This window comes from Salvelinus fontinalis, chromosome 6, assembly GCF_029448725.1.
Source record: "Salvelinus fontinalis isolate EN_2023a chromosome 6, ASM2944872v1, whole genome shotgun sequence".
Taxonomy (NCBI): domain Eukaryota; kingdom Metazoa; phylum Chordata; class Actinopteri; order Salmoniformes; family Salmonidae; genus Salvelinus; species Salvelinus fontinalis.
In genome coordinates this window covers 39689926-39710189 of record NC_074670.1, presented here as the reverse complement: position 1 = coordinate 39710189, position 20264 = coordinate 39689926, and the positions used below count along the sequence as shown (strand labels likewise).

The 20264-nt window shown below is 42.3% G+C and overlaps 1 pseudogene; it reads left to right on the top strand.

The window, feature by feature from the left end:
- The first annotated feature begins 579 nt into the window (after nucleotides 1-579).
- Nucleotides 580-17794, top strand: LOC129858613 (serine incorporator 1-like; annotated as a pseudogene).
- The last annotated feature ends 2470 nt before the right edge of the window (nucleotides 17795-20264 follow it).

Here is a 20264-nt window from a genome sequence, read left to right as displayed (position 1 = left end):
GGACCACCACATCCAGCTTCTTTATCTGCAGGATCGACTGAGACCAGCCACCCGGAGAGATGATGAAACTGAGGAGAAATTCTGTCTGTAATAAAGGCCTTTTTTGGGGGGGAAACTCATCCTGATTAGCTGGGCCTGGCTCCCTAGTCGGTGGGCCTATGCCCCCCCAAGCTCACCCATGGCTGTGCCCCTGCCCAGTCATGTGAAATCCATAGATCAGGGCCTAACAAATTTATTTCAATTAACTGACTTCCTTATATGAACTGTAACTCAATAAAATCGTTAAAATCATTGCATGTTGCGTTTATATTTTTGTTCAGTATACATATGCTTAAAGGAGCATTATGTATAATTTTTGCATTATAATGCCATAAAATGTCCATAATATATCTGCAGTAATAGTGGAATGATAGTGTTTCACAAAAAATGAAATAAAAAAAATATATGCTTTGGGTCGTTACAAAATTGCGTTCAGAATTTCAGTTTTCCTATTGGTCAACAAAAGACAATGCTTCTCTTGTTTTCGATTTGGAGAGCTGCACCCTCCCTTTTTGAGCAGGGTCATTCGGAGGCGTGGTCATCTTCTTCCGAGCGCAATCAACAATGGCGGATTTCTTAGGCAAGCGTCCAGCCCCACTGGTTGCGGATACAGGTGCCAAAAAAAGAAGAAGTGTAGCCAAGAGACTAAATGATAAGGCTCGGAGAAAAAACAGAGTAAATATAGCTAACAAGTTATGGCCCTAAGAGGGCTGAAGTCGCCCTGTCTTCTGCTTGACAGATAACGTTACCAAGATGTTGCACCAGCTAGTAGCTAGCTAGCTAATGTTAGTTATGATGTTTTTGAATGGAGAATCTGGGTTATGCTTTATGCTATCTAAATTATATGACTGTCTTGATAAATAACTAAGGTGTACATGGTATTAACCAGTCAGGATATTGACATAAGCATGTGTGTTTTTGAGAGTCATGATCATGATGATCATGATCAGAACCTACTTACATTTTTCATTGGTGAAAACAATATTTTCCCTCTAGAGAGACATGATAGTACCAGAGAGATACACCCACACATAGACTACACAAAGAGAGAGACACAAAAACCAACCATACATCAGTGGTGTAAAGTACTCAAGTAACAATAGTAAAAAAATATTGTTTTCACCAATGAAAAATGTAAGTAGGCAACAGAAGGCGAAAACGGACAAAAAAATGTGTTAACTATTCCCAGACTTTATCACCCTATATGTGTGTTGCCAATGTTGTACAGACCTTAGTCAATAAATAGTTTTTGTTATGTTATATCATTTCTATTTAGCCTGATGAATATGAGCATCTCCGAAGAGACCATAGAAGTAAATGAAGAGGAATAATGTGTAAGATTGTTCTTAGTATTTGTGATGAGCTATAGTGCTTACTTTTGTTGTTTGTATTCACAATTTACCATTATATTACTATTCTGTCTTATTTGTGATAGCATCGATTGGGATGATGAAATTGGTGCTGACGAGAGTGGTGCTGATGAGACCTGGAGTCCCTCAAAGGAATCACAGGTGAATGAAGATTCTGATGAAGAGGAGTCTGACAAGTTTGAAGATTCTGGAGACAGCAGCTCGGACGAAGAATACATTCCTTCACTTTTGTGTGGTATGTTTGTCATTCTATGCCTTTAGTAATGTATACATTTTTAAATGTGCATCTTATGCCACATCTCTACTGTATTTTGTAAATTGTTTATCCACAATATATTCTCTCCATCCACAGCTGCGCATTGATAGACTACCGGTCATCAGTGTGGAAGAGACAGTGCATGACTCTGTCCTTTTAGAAGACTCTTCTGCCACAGATGCACCTCCATCCACAGACACCCCTGACCCACATCAAGTGATTTGCGAGTATGACATCATTGGCAAGCATGCATCCATCACTTAAGAAGCCAGATTAATACATCTGACAAACTTTATTGTGCTACCTGTGGATCAGTGCCCGTTTCACAACCGGGGAACAGGTGGAGATTGCCATGCCCTTCCACCCTTTGCTTACTTACGAGCCCCTAACCAACATTGCAGTTTTAAAAGTAACAAGTATTTAAAGAGCAGCAGTAAAATAACAATAGCGAGACTATATACAAGGGGGTACAGAGTCAGTATGCGGGGGCACTGGATAGATGAGGTAATATGTAAATGTAGGAAGAGTTATTAGTGACTATGCATAAATGATAACAACAGAGTAGCAGCGGTGTAAAAGGGGGGGGGGGGGGATGCAAATAGTCTGGGTAGCCATTTGATTAGCTGTTCAGGAGTCTTATGGCTTGGGGGCAGAAGATGTTTAGAAGCCTCTTGGACTTAGACTTGGCGCTCCGGTACCGTTTGCCGTGCGATAGCAGAGAGAACAGTCGAGGACATGGTTGGCTGGAGTCTTTGACAATTTTTAGGGCCTTCCTCTAACACCGCCTGGTTTAGAGGTCCTGGATGGCAGGAAGCTTGGCCCCAGTAATGTACTGGGCCGTTCACACTACCCTCTGTAGTGCCTTGCGGTCGGAGGCCGAGCAGCTGCCATTCCAGGCAGTGATGCAACCAGTCAGGATGCTCTCGATGGTGCAGCTGTAGAACCTTTTGAAGATCTGAGGACCCATGCCAAATCTTTTCAGTCTCCTAAGGGGGATAGTTTTTGTCGTGCCCTCTTCACGACTGTCTTGGTGTGCTTGGAACATGTTAGTCTGAAGCTCTCAACCTGCTCCACTGCAGCCAATGAGAATGTGCTCTGTTGTCTTTTTCCTGTAGTTCACAATCATCTCTTTGGTCTTCCTCACGTTGAGGGAGTGGTTCCTGGCACCACACGGCCAGGTCTCTGACCTCCTCCCTATAGGCTGTCTCGTCGTTGTCGGTGATCAGACACTGTTGTGTCATCTGCAAATTGAATGATGGTGTTGGAGTTGTGCCTGGCTGTGCAGTAATGAGCGAACAGGGAGTACAGGAGGAAACTGATCACACACCCCTGAGGGGCCCCTGTGTTGAGGATCAGTGTGGCGGATATGTTGTTACCTACCCTTACCACCTGGGGCGGCCCGTCAGGAAGTCCAGGATCCAGTTGCAGAGGGAGGTGTTTAGTCCCAGGATCCTTAGCTTATTAATGAGCTTTGAGGGCACTATGACTTTGAACGCTGAGCTGTAGTCAATGAATAGCATTCTCACATCGGTGTTCCTTTTGTCCAGGTGGGAAAGGGCAGTGTGGAGTTCAATAGAGATTGCATCATCTGTGGATATGTTGGGGCGGTATGCAAATTGGAGTGGGTCTCAGTTTTCTGGGATGATGGTGTTGATGTGAGACATGACCAGCAGTTCAAAGCACTTCATAGCTACAGACGTGAGTGCTACGGGTCGGTAGTCATGTAGACAGGTTACCTTAGTGTTCTTGGGAACAAGACTATGGTGGTCTGCTTAAAACATGTTGGTATTACAGACTCTGACAGGGAGAGGTTGAAAATGTCAGTGAAGACACTTGCCAGTTGGTCAGTGCATGCTCGCAGTACACGTCCTGGTAATCCGTCTGGCCCTGCAGCCTTGTGAATGTTGACCTGTTTAAAGGTCTTACTCACATCGGCTGCGGAGAGCGAGATCACACAGTCTTCCGGATCAGCTGGTGCTCTCATAAATGTTTCAGTGTTATTTGCCTTGAAGCGAGCATTGAAGTAGTTCAGCTCGTCTGGTAAGCTTGTGTCACTGGGCAGCTCTCGGCTGTGCTTCCCTTTGTAGTCTGTAATGGTTTGCAAGCCCTGCCACATCCGACGAGCGTCAGAGCCAGTGTAGTACGATTCGATCTTAGTTCTGTATTGACGCATTGCCTGTTTGATGGTTCATCGGAGGGCATAGCAGGATTTCTTATAAGCTTCTGGGTTAGATTCCCGCTCATTGAAAGCGGCAGCTCTAGCCTTTAGCTCAGTGAGGTTGCTGCCTGTAATCCACGGTTTCTGGTTGGGGTATGTACGTACAGTCACTGTGGGGATTACGTCATCGATGCACTTATTGATGAAGCCAATGACTGATGTGGTGAACTCCTCAATGCCATCGGAGGAATCCCGGAACATATTCCAGTCTGTGCTAGCTAAACTGTAGCTTAGCGTCTGCTTCCTCTGACCACTTTTATATTGATTAAGTCACTGGTGCATCCTGCTTTATTTTTTGCTTGTAAGCAGGAATCAGGATAGAAGTATGGTCAGATTTGCCAAATGGAGGTCGAGGGAGAGCTTTGTATGCTCTGTGTGTGGAGTAAAGGTGGTCCAGAGTTTTTTTCCTCTGGTTGCACATTTAACATGCTGATGATAATTTGGTAAAACTAATTTAAGTTTCCCTGCATTAAAGTCCCCGGCTACTAGGTGCGCCGCCTCTGGGTGGGCGTTTTTTGTTTGCTTATGGCGGAATACAGCTCATTCAATGCTGTCTTAGTGCCAGCCTCTGAACGTGGTGGTATGTAAACAGCTACAAAGAATAAAGATGAAAACTCTCTCGGTAGGCAATGTGATCTACAGCTTATCATTAGATACTCTACCTCAGGCGAGCAATAGATCAAGACTTCCTTAGATATCTTGCACCAGCTGTTGTTTACAAAAACACATAGAAGGCTGCCCCTTGTCTTACCAGATTCCGCTTTTCTATCCTGCCTGTACATCGTATAACCAGCCAGCTATTTGTCGATATTATTGTCCTTCAGCCAAGACTCCATGAAGCATAAGATGTTACAGTTTTTAATGTCCCGTTGGTCGTTTAATCTTCCACGTAACTCGTCAATTTTATTCTCCAAAGATTGCGGGTTTGCTAGCAGAATGGAGGGAATTGGAGGTTTATTAGATAGCCTACGAATTTTCAGAAGGCAGCCCGACCTTCGGCCCCTCTTTCTCCGCCTCATCTCCACGCAGATAACAGGGATTGGGGCCTGTTTCCGAGGAAGCAGTATACCCTTTTCTTCGGGCTCGTCAGTCGTGAAAGTAAAAAAAGGATTATGCTAGTCCGTGGTGAGTAATCGCAGTCCTGATGTCTAGAAGTTATTTTTCGGTCATAAGAGAACTGATATTTGAAAATAAAAGAAACTGATATTTGAAAATAAAAGAAACCTTAACCTGACAACAGATATTGGCAAAACAAACCTCTGCCTTTAACCCCCAACATAGTCTGTGAAAAAGAAGTACCACACAAACTATACATGGATATTGGTCCAAGACCTTGTCCTTATTTTATTTTTGTCCCCCAACAACTAGGACTAAGCCTTTGAGTTTTTTACATTATGACAAAATAAGTAAAAAAGTAATTTCCAAATAAACTAACAAAAAAGCATAATTGACTGGGGGGCACGTAGAAGGCCAGCATCCCGGAGTCACCTCTTCACTGTTGATGTTGAGACTGGTGTTTGCGGGTACTATTTAATGAAGCTGCCAGTTGAGGACTTGTGAGGCTTCTATTTCTCAAACTAGACACACTTGTCCTCTTGATCAGTTATGCACCGGGGCCTCCCATTCCTCTTTCTATTCTGGTTAGAGATAGTTTGCACTGTTCTGTGAAGGGAGTACTACACAGCGTTGTACGAGATCATCAGTTTCTTGGCAATTTTTCACATGGAATAGCCTTCATTTCTCAGAACAATAATAGACTGACGAGTTTCAGAAGAAAGTTCTTTGTTTCTGGCCATTTTGAGCCTGTAATCGAACCCACAAATGCTGATGCTCCAGATTCTCAACTAGTCTAAAGATGGCCATTTTTATTGGTTCCTTAATCAACACAACAGTTTTCAGCTGTGCTAACATAATTGCAAAAGGCTTTTCTAATGATCAATTAGCCTTTTAAAATGATAAACTTGGATTAGCTAACACAACGTGCCATTGGAACACGGGAGTGAAAAATCTGCCGTTTCCAGCTACAATAGTAATTTACAACAAAAACAATGTCTACAATGTATTTCTGATCAATTTGATGTTATTTTAATGGACAAAAAATTTGCTTTTCTTTCAAAAACAAGGACATTGCTAAGTAACCCCAAACTTTTGAGCGGTAGTGTAAGTGAATTTGTCCATGGTCTGTACTTTAACCTAATAGCGATTGTATCATTTTATATCATATGTGCTGGAGTACAAAGTGGACACTGTCCAAATACTTTTGGACCTCACTGTATTCCTGTTTTTTTCCCCCCATTAAACCATAAGGGCAGTCTGTTGACTTAATTACTCTGTCTCATAATATGTGTTTGTCATTATGACTTCCTTCTTCAATCCTGCTATATTATCCCATGTATAATATTGTCTTGTTGCTTAGATTCCACCAAGACATTAACATACAATCTGTACATCAAACAAGTGACTAACAATTTTGTACAGATGTATTCATTCTGGCTACTTTTCTATGTGTGCTCTCCTTTCTCGCTTCTTTCTCCACTGGGCCTCCTGTCTGTGTGGCTCCGCTCCGTGTCTGCTATGTGGCTGCTGTCCCTCCTCCAGAAACTCCATCGTCACCCGGCTGGTGTTCTTTCTAATTCTAGGGACCCTGGTGTCTGTCATCATGATCCTCCCTGGCATGGAGGCACTCCAAAAAGTAAGACACTCCTGTCAGTGTGTCTGTGTGTTAGTGGTGATGTTTGTTCAGCTGTTTGTTCACCCGCACCTGCCCGCAATTACACATTGACATTTATTTATATTTTTTATGTATCCTTTATTTAACTAGGCAAGCCAGTTAAGAACAAATTATTATTTAAATGACGGCCTACCCAAGTCGAACCCGCCCTATGGGACTCCCAATCACGGCCGGATGTGATTCAGCCTAGATTCGAACCAGGGACTGTAGTGATAACACATCCGCAATTGCTAATAAGCCCTCCACAACTGCCCGACTATATGTGATAAAGTGAAAGTCTGAGGCCCGTACCCGACCCTAATCTGCAAATATCGAAAATGCGCTTAGGCTACAGTCCGAGTTGGTGTAACGATTTTTTGACAAGGGGTGCAGGATTTTTTCCCCCTAATTTAGATATGTTTCTGCTTATAATTTCTGACATTTTGGTAGGCTATTTGTTTGTAAACTTGTCTAATTAGACCAGAATAAAGTCATAAATTATAGAATGGACACTTCCATCTAGTTCACATCAGTAAAGTGTTCTCTGTCGTCCCTATATGGAACGCCGTTTGGGTCTTAAAGCGCATGGTCAAAACGCAATAATATTAATGCTGCGTGTGTAAAGCAAGCAGGTGCAGGCGCTAAATTAACTCGTGCAGGCCCTAAATTAACGCGTGCATGTGTTAAATTAACATCTTCCCGCGCTAAATTAACACCTACGAGAGTCAAATAAGTGGTGGAAATGTGCTAAATAAACAGCAGCAAGCGGTCCTGCACACGTCAAATTAACACCTACAGCTGCTAAATATACACCTACACATGCTAGCTTAACGCGTTCTTTAATATGCAAATTTTACCAGCCAATTTCCCTAGCTCCTCCTTTCATTAAATCGGTGTACAGTCAGTTTGATACAACAACACCAAAGATGGAGAGAAGGAACTTCCATATCCGCTGCAAACAGACCCTAAATGGCTGCACTCGGCTTTTGCTCTCTAATAATCCTGGACTTGATGCCCTTCAGTCCACGTTAACAAGGTTGATTCTTTTTAAATACTATTATTACTTAATCATAAAGTTGATCTGCTAGCTAACACAGAGGACGGGTCTGTGTATGGCTATGCAGCTATGGTGAGGCTCAGACACTGAGACAGCAGTGCAAGTAACTTAGGCCTATGTGTGGCTAATATTGTAAGTCTGATTAGGGCAAGGGAGTATTTTATATTTAGCTAGTATATGTAGAATATATATATTTTGTTGTAATGAATGCTGGTATTCAAATGGCTGGATTGCTAAATTAGTTACTAGTTCGCTTGATAACGTTCCTTAGCCGCACACACCGGCCATAGCCACAGTGAACGGAGCTGTCTTGTAATATGTTTTACAGCCCTGCTAGTTACATAAAGGTGACTTATTATCGAGGAGTACTGACGTCAAACATGTTTTTGTATTTTTAGGCTAAACAACAACTAAAGGTCTAAAACTTCAGGCAGGCTGGCTAGCTAGCTATAATTTCAATGCTACCTAGCCTTAGCCGCGCTAGCTCGCGATTAACATGAAAACATTTACAAAGCTCATTTGACCTAGGACAACCCTGTCAAAACTTTGCTAATATCTACAACAAATCAGCTTTCCAACAGCACAGATATTACTTTTGAATAACCTTTGAAATATGAATATTTCATCTAAGCCTATGATGTAGAAATTAACAAATTCAGACATAAACCAGGAACGTTAATGTTAGTACTATGGCACTGTTTGAACAGGAATCGCAGTCCCAACCATGGTCTCTATTTTCACAAAACTGTCGTCTTGCAGAATGGAAGCCATGCAGAGGAGCCTTGAGTGGGCTAGGGGGAGGCTGATAAATGTTGGGTGTGGTTGGGTTTACTGTAGTTTTTTTGTTGCATTTTTTCACTCTTCTGCTGCCCATTCTATTCGTTCTTGGTCAACATTTCTATTTATGTCTTGGCTTTAAAATCCAATATTATAAATACATTACTTGGCCACAATTTGTGACAGTTACTATAAATTCAAAGTGTTTTTGGAATGAGGGTGGTGGGCTGTGTCACAATACATTAAGTAGCCTAAACACAGTGTATTATTGTTACAGCCAGTTCCAGTTACCGGGCTCCTCGTACTTGGAGAGGAGCTAGAAGTGCACCTTGTTATGCCATCACTCAAGAGCAACTGAGGTTTCGGATGTCCTGTGCTTTCGGTTTGTCTCAGATGGCAGATACTCTACATGTGTCCCGATCGACAGTCAAACGTTGTCTAAGGTCAGTTGTGCTTGGGAGTAATGCTATAAACTACAGACATTAGATGCATGGTTTCCAGTTTCTTACCAATCAAACATTTTAGAATGACTACAATCAAGACAGGACTTTAAAATGACTAAGATGATATGCATTACCTCATCCCTGTAGATTGTTACTTTTCTCCCAGACACTTCAATCTGTCATATGCACCGTTAAATTCTGACATGTTAGACTTGGCTCTGGATGAAAAGATTAAGGACTTGGTGGCTGGGAACGACAAACGTGGACCGGAGGCTGTTCGATCACAATTAAGGGCTCTGGGTGCAGAGACACAGAGTGAGGGACAGCATGCTTCGTGTTAACCCGAGGGCGGCTGCCCTCAGAGCCATGTCGCAGAGGCTGCATAGAAGGTCATACCGTGTTGCTGGACCAAACGTGTTATGGCACCTTGATGGAAACCACAATGATAAGATGTCTTTGTGATAGACACAATTATCTATATCACTGGTGAGAAGTTGTACATTGTAACATCTCAAATTGTTCATCAACAACTTGTTCATCAACAACTAACAGTTCAGTAAGCAATGGCCCTTGATACCATATGTCACTCATGTGGATAATAATTGTTTTATTGTGTTTCTGCTACGTCTGTGATTGATAGAATATCTGCATTATGAAATGAACAAACATGCTTATATTGAGGACATACGGAGGCAAAAACAGTTGGAGCAAGGTATTTGTGCCTAAGTGTGAACAACAGGAGGGTCTGTCCTCTTGACTCATCAAGATAAACGTGGTTATTTTTCCAATTGAAGTAGATATTGTAATCACACATCTTCCGCTGCAGGAAACAGTCTAGAACAAACCCTTGTAGTCTCATAACTCCTCCCCTTGTATTAACACAACATAAGCATAATCAATTATTCTAATATATCAAACATTTTGGTACAGTACTTATGACCCCTAGGTGAACCCAACAGTACACTGAACAGAAATATTACATGCAACAATTTCAAATACTTTTCTGAGTTACAGTTCATATAAGGAAATCAGTCAACATCATCAGTACTGATTTACCATTTGTGTGTAGTAAATAAGTAGTGAAACACGTATTATTGAGTAGAACTTGTAAGGTAGTGATGAATTCTAACTTAGTTAATTTTTTTCATGAGGTTGTGGTGATATACTGCAACTATTACAAATTGATGGTCCTTGAAAATACATATTTTTTAATCTACCTGCTGCAGTGGCTGGTGGACCAAAAAGTACATTTTATGCCCTGACTGCCACCCACCTGTCCTTCATCTACACATTTCATGACCCTAAACCCACCCGCCCCGCGTATATAACCGTGGGAACTGCGGGTTATGAGTCAACCCATGCATCACTAATGTGTGTGGTGTAAGTATTTGACAATGTCAACATGTGTGACGTAAGAGCTTAACACTTGAATGCATTTCCTGTGATTAAAACAAAAAATAGTTCTAGCACTTTTTTGTGACGATGTCTTTTTAGAAACGCTACCCAAAATGACATTAAAATGCCCTTTTTATCCTTTCCCCCTCTAGATCCTAGGCTTCTGTCAGGGTGGGAGCACCATACCAGGAATGGAGAACCAGTTTAACTGTGACGTCATTGTAAGCTACACGTCTGTGTACCGCATGTGCTTCGCCATGACCTGCTTCTTCTTCCTCTTCTCAGCCATCATGGTCTGTGTCCAGGGCAGCAAAGACCTGCGTGCAGCCATTCAGAATGGGTGAACTCAAATTAAGATTAAGATCACTTTATTCATCAATTGTACACAAGGTCCAACCAAAATTTGACTCCCGCTTTTTCCCAGCCCCTCTGAAAGACACAGGTTGGAGCAGGGGGCTGCAACACTGGGCGCTCGCGGAGCAGGTGTTGGGGAGGCTTAAGCGCATTGCGTAAGGGCACAACGGTAGGCACTTTGAGGACTTGATACCAGCAACCCTCCAGCTTTCTTCCCTCCAGATTCTTCCCGTCAGACCCGGGATTCAAACTGGCACCCCTCCGGTTGTTGGTTCACCTTTAACCACTAGTCTACCTGCTGCCCCACCACCATGCCCTTCACTGCTTTCATTCCCAGCAGGGAAAATGGTTTGAAGTGACATCATTACAATCAGAAACCGGTCGATATGTAAGTCCAACCAATTTTGGGTTAGTACTGTAATAAGTTGTTTACAAATCATGAATAAAACCTTTTTGTAACTTTCAGGCTCAAGTTCACTGGCTTCTCTTAGAGAAGACTCATGCAAATACTTCGTTTCTGATTCTTTAAGTTTCTGATCCTGGTCGGCATCACTGTGGGAGTCTTCTTCATCCCGGATGGAACCTTCCATACTGGTACTGTGATGATCACAGTTAACTTTAAATGTCTGTCAAGTGACTTCTGACAGTACTGGTGTAATCATTGGCTAATGATTAAGCCTTTGTGAAAAACATGCATCGGTACATTGGTTTTTCCCTCTGAAAGATCCTCAACCTATAGCGATTGCGTTATTATAAGTAAAGTATGCTGTTTATGCTCTTGTGAACCAACACAATCAGACAAACCAAGAAAATGTATCAAGTAATCAAAGAATGTAGAAGCCAATTTATTTCTGTTGAACTAGTACATTGTTTACTGCAAGAAAGAAACCAATTACTTTTTTATATGGTCTGCACTGTGTTTATATAAACTAAAATAGGACATCCCTCACTTATTTATCCTATGTATTACCAAGCTGAAAATTATAATGCATTCGAATATAACCACACGATATTTGATAAAGGAAGTAGGAGAGGGAATGTAATTTTACTCTGAATATGCCAGAAGTGAACGTACAGGCAAAGCACAATAGCGACACTGTTATACACTATATATACAAAAGTATGTGGACACCCCTTCAAGTTAGTGGATTTGGCTATTTCAGCCACACCCATTGTTGAAAGGTGTAGAAAAGTGAGCACACAGCCATGCAATCTCCATAGTCAAAGATTGGCAGTAGAATGGCCTTACTGAAGGGCTCAGTGATTTTCAACATGGCACCGTTATAGGATGCCACCTTTCCAACAAGTCAGTTCGTCAAATTTCTGCACTGCTTAGAGCTGCACTGGTCAACTGTAAGTGTTGTTATTGTGAAGTGGAAACATCTAGGTGCAACAACGGCTCAGCCGTGAAGTGGTAGGCCACACGCTCACAGAACGGGACCACCGAGTGCTGAAGCGATTTTAAAAATGGTCTGACCGCAGTGGCAACACTCACTAGCGAGTTCCAAATGGAAGCAATGTCAGCACAAGAACTGATCGTCGGAAACTTCATGAAATGGGTTTCCATGGCCTAATATCACCATGCGCAATGCATGGGCTGGAGTGGTGTATGGGCTGGAACTCCATGGGCTGGAGTGGTGTAAAGCTTGCCACCATTGGACTCTGGAGCAGTGGAAACGCGTTCTCTGGATCGATGAATCACGCTTCACCATCTAGCACTCCGGACTAACAAATCTGGGTTTGGAAGATGACGGGAGAACACTACCTTCCCCAATGCATAGTGCCAACTGTAAAGTTTGGTGGAGGAGAAATAATGGTCTGGTACTGTTTTTCATGGTTCGGCTGGGACCCTTAGTTCCAGTGAAGGAAAATCTTAACGCTACAGCATACAATGACATTCTAGGCAATGCTGTGCCTCCAACTTTGTGGCAACAGTTTGGGGAAGTCCCTTTCCTGTTTTAACATGGCAATGCCCCCGTGCACAAAGCAAGTTCCATACAGAAATGATTTGGAAGAACTTGACTGGCCAGCACAGAGCCCTGACCTCAACCCCATCATTGAACACCTTTGGGATGAATTGGAACACTGACTGCGAGCCAGTCCTAATCGCCTAACATCAGTGCACGACCACTAAAGCTCGTGGCTGAATGGAATCAAGTCCCCGCAAAAATGTTCCAACATCTAGTTGAAAGCCTTCAATTACAATAATTTGTATGCTTGGGGTCATTGTCCATTTAGAAGACCCATTTGCGACCAAGCTTTAACTTCCTGACTGATGTCTTGAGATGTTGCTTCAACATATCCACATAATTTTCCAGCCTCATGATGCCATCTATTTTGTGAAGTGCACCAGTCCCACCTGCAGCAAAGCACCCCCACAACATAATGCTGCCACCTCGGTGCTTCACGGTTGGGATGGTGTTCTTCAGCTTGCAAGCATCCCCCTTTTTTCTCCAAACGTCACAATGGTCATTATGGCCAAACAGCTCTATATTTGTTTCATCAGACCAGAGGACATTTCTCCAAAAAGTACAATCTTTGTCCCCATGTGCAGTTGCAAACCGTAGTCTGACTTTTTTATGGCGGTTTTGGAGCAGTGTCTTCTTCCTTGCTGAGCGGCCTTTCAGGTTATGTCGAAATAGGAATCGGTTTACTGTGGATATATATACTTTTTGTAACTGTTTCCTCCAGCATCTTCACAAGGTCCTTTGCTGTTGTTCTGGGATTGATTTGCACTTTTTGCACCAAAGTACGTTCATCTCTAGGAGACAGAACACGTCTCCTTCCTGAGCGGGATGACGGCTGCTTGGTCCCATGGTGTTTATACTTGCGTACTATTGTTTGTACAGATGAGCGTGGTACCTTCAGGCATTTGGAAATTGCTCCCAAGGATGAACCAGAAATGTGGAGGTCTACAATGTGTTTTCTGAGGTCTTGGCTGATTTCTTTTGATTTTCCCATGATGTCAAGCGAAGAGGCACTGAGTTTGAAGGTAGGCCTTGAAATATATCCACAGGTACACCTCCAATTGACTCAAATGATGTCAATTAGCCTATCAGAAGCTTCTAAAGCCATGACATAATTTTCTTGAATTTTCCAAGCTGTTTAAAGGCACAGTCAACTTAGTGTATGTAAACTTCTGACCCACTGGAATTGTGATACAATGAAGTATAAGTGAAATAATCTGTCTAAACAATTGTTGGAAAAGTTACTTGTGTCATGCACAAAGTAGATGTCCTAACCGACTTGCCAAATCTATAGTTTGTTAACAAGAAATTTGTGGAGAGGTTGAAAAACAAGTTTTAATGACTCCAACATAAGTGTATGTAAACTTCCGACTTCAAGTGTGGTACCTTAATTCTGCTCAAAAAGTTTTACTACCATGACTGTGTTTATTCTTCTAGAGCAGCAGGGTTCTTCAAGCCTGCTCCTGGAGACCCATAGGGTGTGCATACATTTGTTCCAGCCATATACGAATATCTGATTTAACTAGCCAATCAACCAATCATCAACCCTTGATACGTTGAATGTGGTGTTAGTAGTAATGGACAGGAACATAAGCCTGCACACCTTGTGGCTCTCCAGGACCAGGCGTGAAGAACACTGTTCTAAAGAAAACATAGAACGAGAATATGCATCTGAAGAGTATGGATGGGGGTGTTCGTCATACGTGACTGTTTTTGCTGACCCTCTCCATGTTGCCCCTCTCTCCCTCAGGCCTGTCGTCGTTCACCTTCCTCCACTACGCACTGGCCTTCACCTCAGTGGTGCTGTTCTACATCTACTACACCCAGCCTAAAGACTGCACTGAGCACAAGGTCTTCATCAGCCTCAACCTCATCTTCAGCGTCATCTTCTTCATCGTCTCCATCCTGCCCAAAGTACAGGTATTGTGGCGGTTTCATTGCCCACCTCAAATTAAGGAACAGTTTCAGCAATTATATCAGTAATTATTGATACAATGTTTGGTAAGGGAATGCTTTTATTAGTCAGTTTTTGTTGATAAGTGTTGACAATTGTGTGCATTGCATGATGATGAATTTGTTCCACTGCATACATGTGTTTACCAGTGCCTATGTTTTTGTGTGTCACAGGAAGCCCAGGCCCAGTCTGGTCTGCTCCAGGCCTCTCATCTCCCTCTACACCATGTATGTCACCTGGTCCGCCTTGACCAACACCCCAAGTGAGTCTCAGCCTTTTTCACATTTCAGTTTCTACAGAGTTTCTGCCGTTGTTGTCATTGTATATAGTTGTTTTTACTTTCTCCCTCCAGTTTATCTTTATATTTGCTTTCCAAACCACTGCTGCACTGAGTATTGCCTACTGGTGAGTTTGGCAGACTTTGGTAGTTCACTCACCTTCCCCAACTCGTTACATTTACTAGGTCCTGGAGTTGTTTTCTTGTTAAGTCACATAGTCAGGAAAAACTCCTGGTCCTACCTATGGCCCAAGCTTGTACTTGTGCTTGTAGTGGGTCAGTGAAAAGCTCAGACATGTGTTGGAGTGTGTCTACAACAGTCTGCACTCAGTTGTTGTAATTAAGTTGCTGAGTCTGGTGTCAAATTTCAGCTCCAGCGAGCCCGCACCCACCAGTGCCCCAGGACAGGTGCAGTGGTGGGATGCCCAGAGCATTGTGGGTTTGGTCATCTTCCTCTTCTGCACTCTCTATGCCAGGTAGCTAGCTACTCCAATTTGGATCCATATCATGGCTGCTTATTTAAGTGTCTGTTATGCTATGATCTTGATAGATCTCCCATGCTGACCCCTGGTCTCTCTCCTTTTGTATCTCTTTTTCTCTCTCCACCTCTCTCTCCCATTCTCTCTTTCTCTCTTCTTTCTCCCTTTCTTTATGTCTGTCTTTTCCATTCTCCTTCCTGCCCCCCCACATCTTTTTAGCTTTGCTTTACCTTAGGGTGCTTTTAGTCATTCAGTTTTTATTGTTATTCTTTTGTTTTTTATCCTCATGTTTGTTGTGTAGTAAATATTTAAGCTATTATTTCCTTATTTTTTTCCCGTGAAGCACATTGTGTTGCATTCCATGTCTGAAATGTGCTGTATAAATAAAGCTTGATTTGATTTGACTCCCTCCCCCCTGGGTGAACGTATGTCCAGCAACACTCAGGTGAACAAGCTGATGCAGACCGAGGAGGGCGGGGTTATGGAGGAGAGGGCGAGGTAGGGGAGGACGGTGTGCGATGGGCCGTGGATAATGAGGAGGAGGCGGTCACCTACAGCTACTCCTTATTCCACTTCTGCCTGGCCTCCCTCTACATCATGATGTCACTCACCAACTGGTACCAGTAAGTACAGCAACAGCTGACCATCAGAGCCACAGCTCTATAGAAATGTTAGAACATTTTACAATATTTCTAGGTGTCCTTTTGGGTATGTTGTGTATGTATTCAGGGTCAGTTTGAAAGCCATGGGATCAGGAGGGATATTTCTTTGGGTGAATCTCAACAGCCTTTGTGTGAAAGCTATGCGAAAGCAAATCCCTGATAGGCAGCATTAATCCACCATATTGCTCTGACCTCTTCTGTGTTTTCAGATCAGCCTAAATTAAGGGGATGAGACAAGGATAGAAAGCCACTATAAAGATACACTCTTTAAACTGACACCTTCTCCCTTCGTTCCTCAGGCCTGACACCACCAGCCAGGCCATGCAGAGCAGTATGCCAGCTGTGTGGGTGAAGATCAGCTCCAGTTGGCTGGGCCTGGGCCTCTACCTCTGGACCCTGCTCGCCCCTCTCATGTTTCCCGAACAAGACTTCAGCCAAACAGCCCCCCATGGGGTCACCATTGGCTTGTAAGATGTTGTGTTAAAGTTTATTATTATTATAATAGTTTTTTTTTTATATACGAGTCAGAATTTTTGCATTGTTCTCTGTTGGTGTGTTTAATCTTGTTTTGTTGGGTTTTGTTTTGATTTATTTTATTTAACATTTTAGGGTCTTTTATCTACCATGGCTGCATGGGTTATGGTTATCATCAGTTTGTCCCAGAATGCACATTAGTGAACTATAGCAAAGACGTAATAATCAGGTGCTTATTACCTCACTTTTAAAATAATATATCAGTTGGAATTCTGAGTCTGAGCCCTCTTACTGAGGGCTCAGTACTATGTACACATCCTGATTAAAGCTCACTGGACTGTGAAGTATCAACCTAGCCCTTGCTCTAACTACATATTTCTGAACCCTGGAGGTCAGCTGTAATACCCCCTACCTACCCCACCCTAAGGCTTAGCTCTCTACCCCAACTATGCCTGATTCACGTAGGGCCGACCTGAACCATACTGTGCTGGCTCAGATATTTTCTTTTCTCATGATCCTTTCCAACAAGGTTCCAGAAACTATGGTGGATGCATATTCAGTTCAGTACAGCTCAGGCTTGGCTCAGTTTGGCTCAGGAGTGTGAAAATGGTACTACAGTGCTCTCAAATCCCAACCTTAGCCCATTTAACTTTGGTGCTACTCCATGCCCTGTCCCTAAAGACATCTGTGTTTCTGCTCCATCACTAGCCCTGTTTCTGGGTCTTCTATATCCATAGTCATAAGTCAGAAACATGCTTGTATCTGCAGTGAGGAGACGTATTCTGATCCGATACAATCAATCTATTGGGAGCAGTTTCTCGGACACAGATGAAGTATAGTCCTGGACTAAGAAGCTGTTTCAATTGAGATTATCCATTGACCATGGTTTTTAGTCCCGGACTAGGCTTAATCTGTGGCTGGAAAACCGTCCCTTGAAGTCTACAGGGGTTTAGGTGAGGAAGTGGGATTCTGAACCTCGCACTTCTGCTCTGAGAAATGCCCATATGTTGCCACGATGTTACTGAGTCTGATTAATAAACTGTCATTAGTGTACAGCTCTACAACAATGCATTTCAAGAACGATATGTTGGTGTTTGATAATATTTATAATGGTTATAATTCAATGGATATTGCTCTCAAATTTGATAATTATGAGTTGTTTGACAATTCTTACACATTTCATGTCAGATTATTTATCTCTTAATGGATATGAAGTTTCCCAATGTGACTGAAATGAGATCAATGTGTTTAACTCGTGGTGAAAAGATTGGTGTACTTAAGAGATGTGAAATGTTGCTTATGAGGTGAAATGTTGAAATTGGTGGTCTGTTGAAGAATCTATAGTAAAACAGTGCGAACATTTGAGTATTGTGAATTAAATTATTTAAAAGTTAAATTAAAGACAATAAGTCAATTCTGATATACATTAAAGTGTACAAAACATTAGGAACACATTCCTAATATTGAGTTGCAACCCCTTTTTACCCTCAGAACAGCCTCAATTCGTCAGGGCATGGACTCTACAAGGTGTTGAAAGCATTCCACAGGGATGCTGGCCCATGTTGACTCCAATGCTTCCCACAGTTGTGTCAAGTTGGCTGGATGTCATTTGGGTGGTGGATCATTCTTGATACACATGATAAACTGTTGAGCATGAAAAACCCAGCAGTGTTGCAGTTCTTGACACTCAAACAGGGGCGCCTGGCACCTACTACCATACCCCGTTCAAAGGCACTTCAATCGTTTGTCTTGCCCATTCACCTTCTGAATGGCACACACACACAATCCATGTCTCAATTGTCTCAAGGCTTAGAAATCCTTCTTTAACCTGTCTCCTCCCCTTAATCTACACTGATTGAAGTTGATATAACAGGTGTCATCAATAAGGGATCATAGCTTTCAGCTAGATTCACCTAGTCAGTCTGCCATGGAAACTCAGTGTATTGTACAGTATATGTTGCATGTGAGCGTAATGTATTATGGTTCATTGCCCATACAGATGAATTAACACAAGCATGATTTCAAGCGATGATCCTTCAGTATTGCATGAAGAATTATCAATGGTGTTTTTGAGAACAACAACATTGAGTGCCTTTTTATATTAATGCATTTCAAAAAGAACTACTATTAGATACAAATTCAAACCTGCACTAAAGTGGCTTCCACATTTTGTGTTAAATGATGGTGAGACAGTAGCATGTCACAAGGAGTGTCTCAGCTAATTTCATAGTTTGAATATAAAGGTACTGTATCTGCAAATTCTCTTTTTCAAAAAAATCCTCAACATAATAAAATAAAAAATCTATTGTTTACTATCTATAATATTTTCTTCACAATTGCAGTAAGATTAGTTCTCAATGTTGACCACTAGGTGGAACTGAAGCTCCTTCAATCATATTGTTTTCTTTACTGTTATCAGATACCATACTACACAGTACACTACAGATATGGCATAAGGATATTTTCTAATCAACATACTGAGGTTGCTCAGAGCTTTACCCTGTGCTCTGAGAAACTTGAGGACTGTGAAGGGCGAACGTGATGTGACCAATAGGCCTGTCCTCTGTAGATGTTGTTGATTGTACAGTATGCTGTTGATCCTTATTGACACCAAAGGTCTCTTTTATCTTGGTAAGTTCACCAGAGGGAGAAAGCCTGATTATCTATTTGCTGGGTCTATGATAACATTTCCATCAGATTGCTACTGTAAGGGGACCCCACGGTCCTCACAGCACAATCAGAGATTAGACTGAGGAGGCACTGGGGATGGATGGGGACAGAAGAGGGCCAAATGGGAGCACTGCATCTTTTTACCAGCAATTATTTGATTTTCATTGCTCATGTTATTTAAAACAGAACCTGAAGTCACTGAAGGTTTCTGAGGAACATAGGACTAAGTTACACTGCCATAGATATAATATTTAGTTTTTAGGTACCAGTTGTGTAAAAGTAGCCCCAATTGTTGATCGCTTTCCTTTGATTTTATTATTTTATTTATGTAACTAGGCAAGTCAGTTATGAACAAATTCTTATTTACAATGACGGCCTACCAAACGGCAAAAGGCCTCCTGCGAGGACGGGGGCCTAGGATTAAAATAAATAAATACAATATAAATATAGGACAAAACACACATCACGACAAGAGAGACAACACAACACTTCATAAAGAGAGACCTAAGACAATAGCATAGCAAGGCAGCAACACATGACAACACAGCATGGTAGCAACACAACATGGTAACAGCACATAACATGGTACAAACATTATTGGGCACAGTCAACAGCACAAAGGTCAAGAAGGTAGAGACAACAATACATCACACAAAGCAGCCACAACTGTCAGTAAGAGTGTCCATGATTGAGTCTTTGAATGAGGAGATTGAGATAAAACTGTCCAGTTTGAGTGTTTGTTGCAGCTCGTGCCAGTCGCTAGCTGCAGCGAACTGAAAAGACGAGTGACTCAGGGATGTGTGTGCTTTTGGGACCTTTACCAGAATGCGACTGGCAGAACGGGTGTTGTATGTGGAGGATGAGGGCTGCAGTAGATATCTCAGATAGGAGGGAGTGAGGCCTAAGAGGGTTTTATAAATAAACATCAACCAGTGGGTCTTGCGATGGGTATACAAAGAATACCCGTTTACAAAGGAGTATAGAGTGCAGTGATGTGTCCTATAAGGAGCATTGGTGGCAAATCTGATGGTCGAATGGTAAAGAACGTCTAGCTGCTCGAGAGCACCCTTACCTGCCGATCTATAACTTATGTCTTCGTAATCTAGCATGGGTAGGATGGTCATCTGAGTCAGGGTTAGTTTGGCAGCTGGGAAAGAGGAAC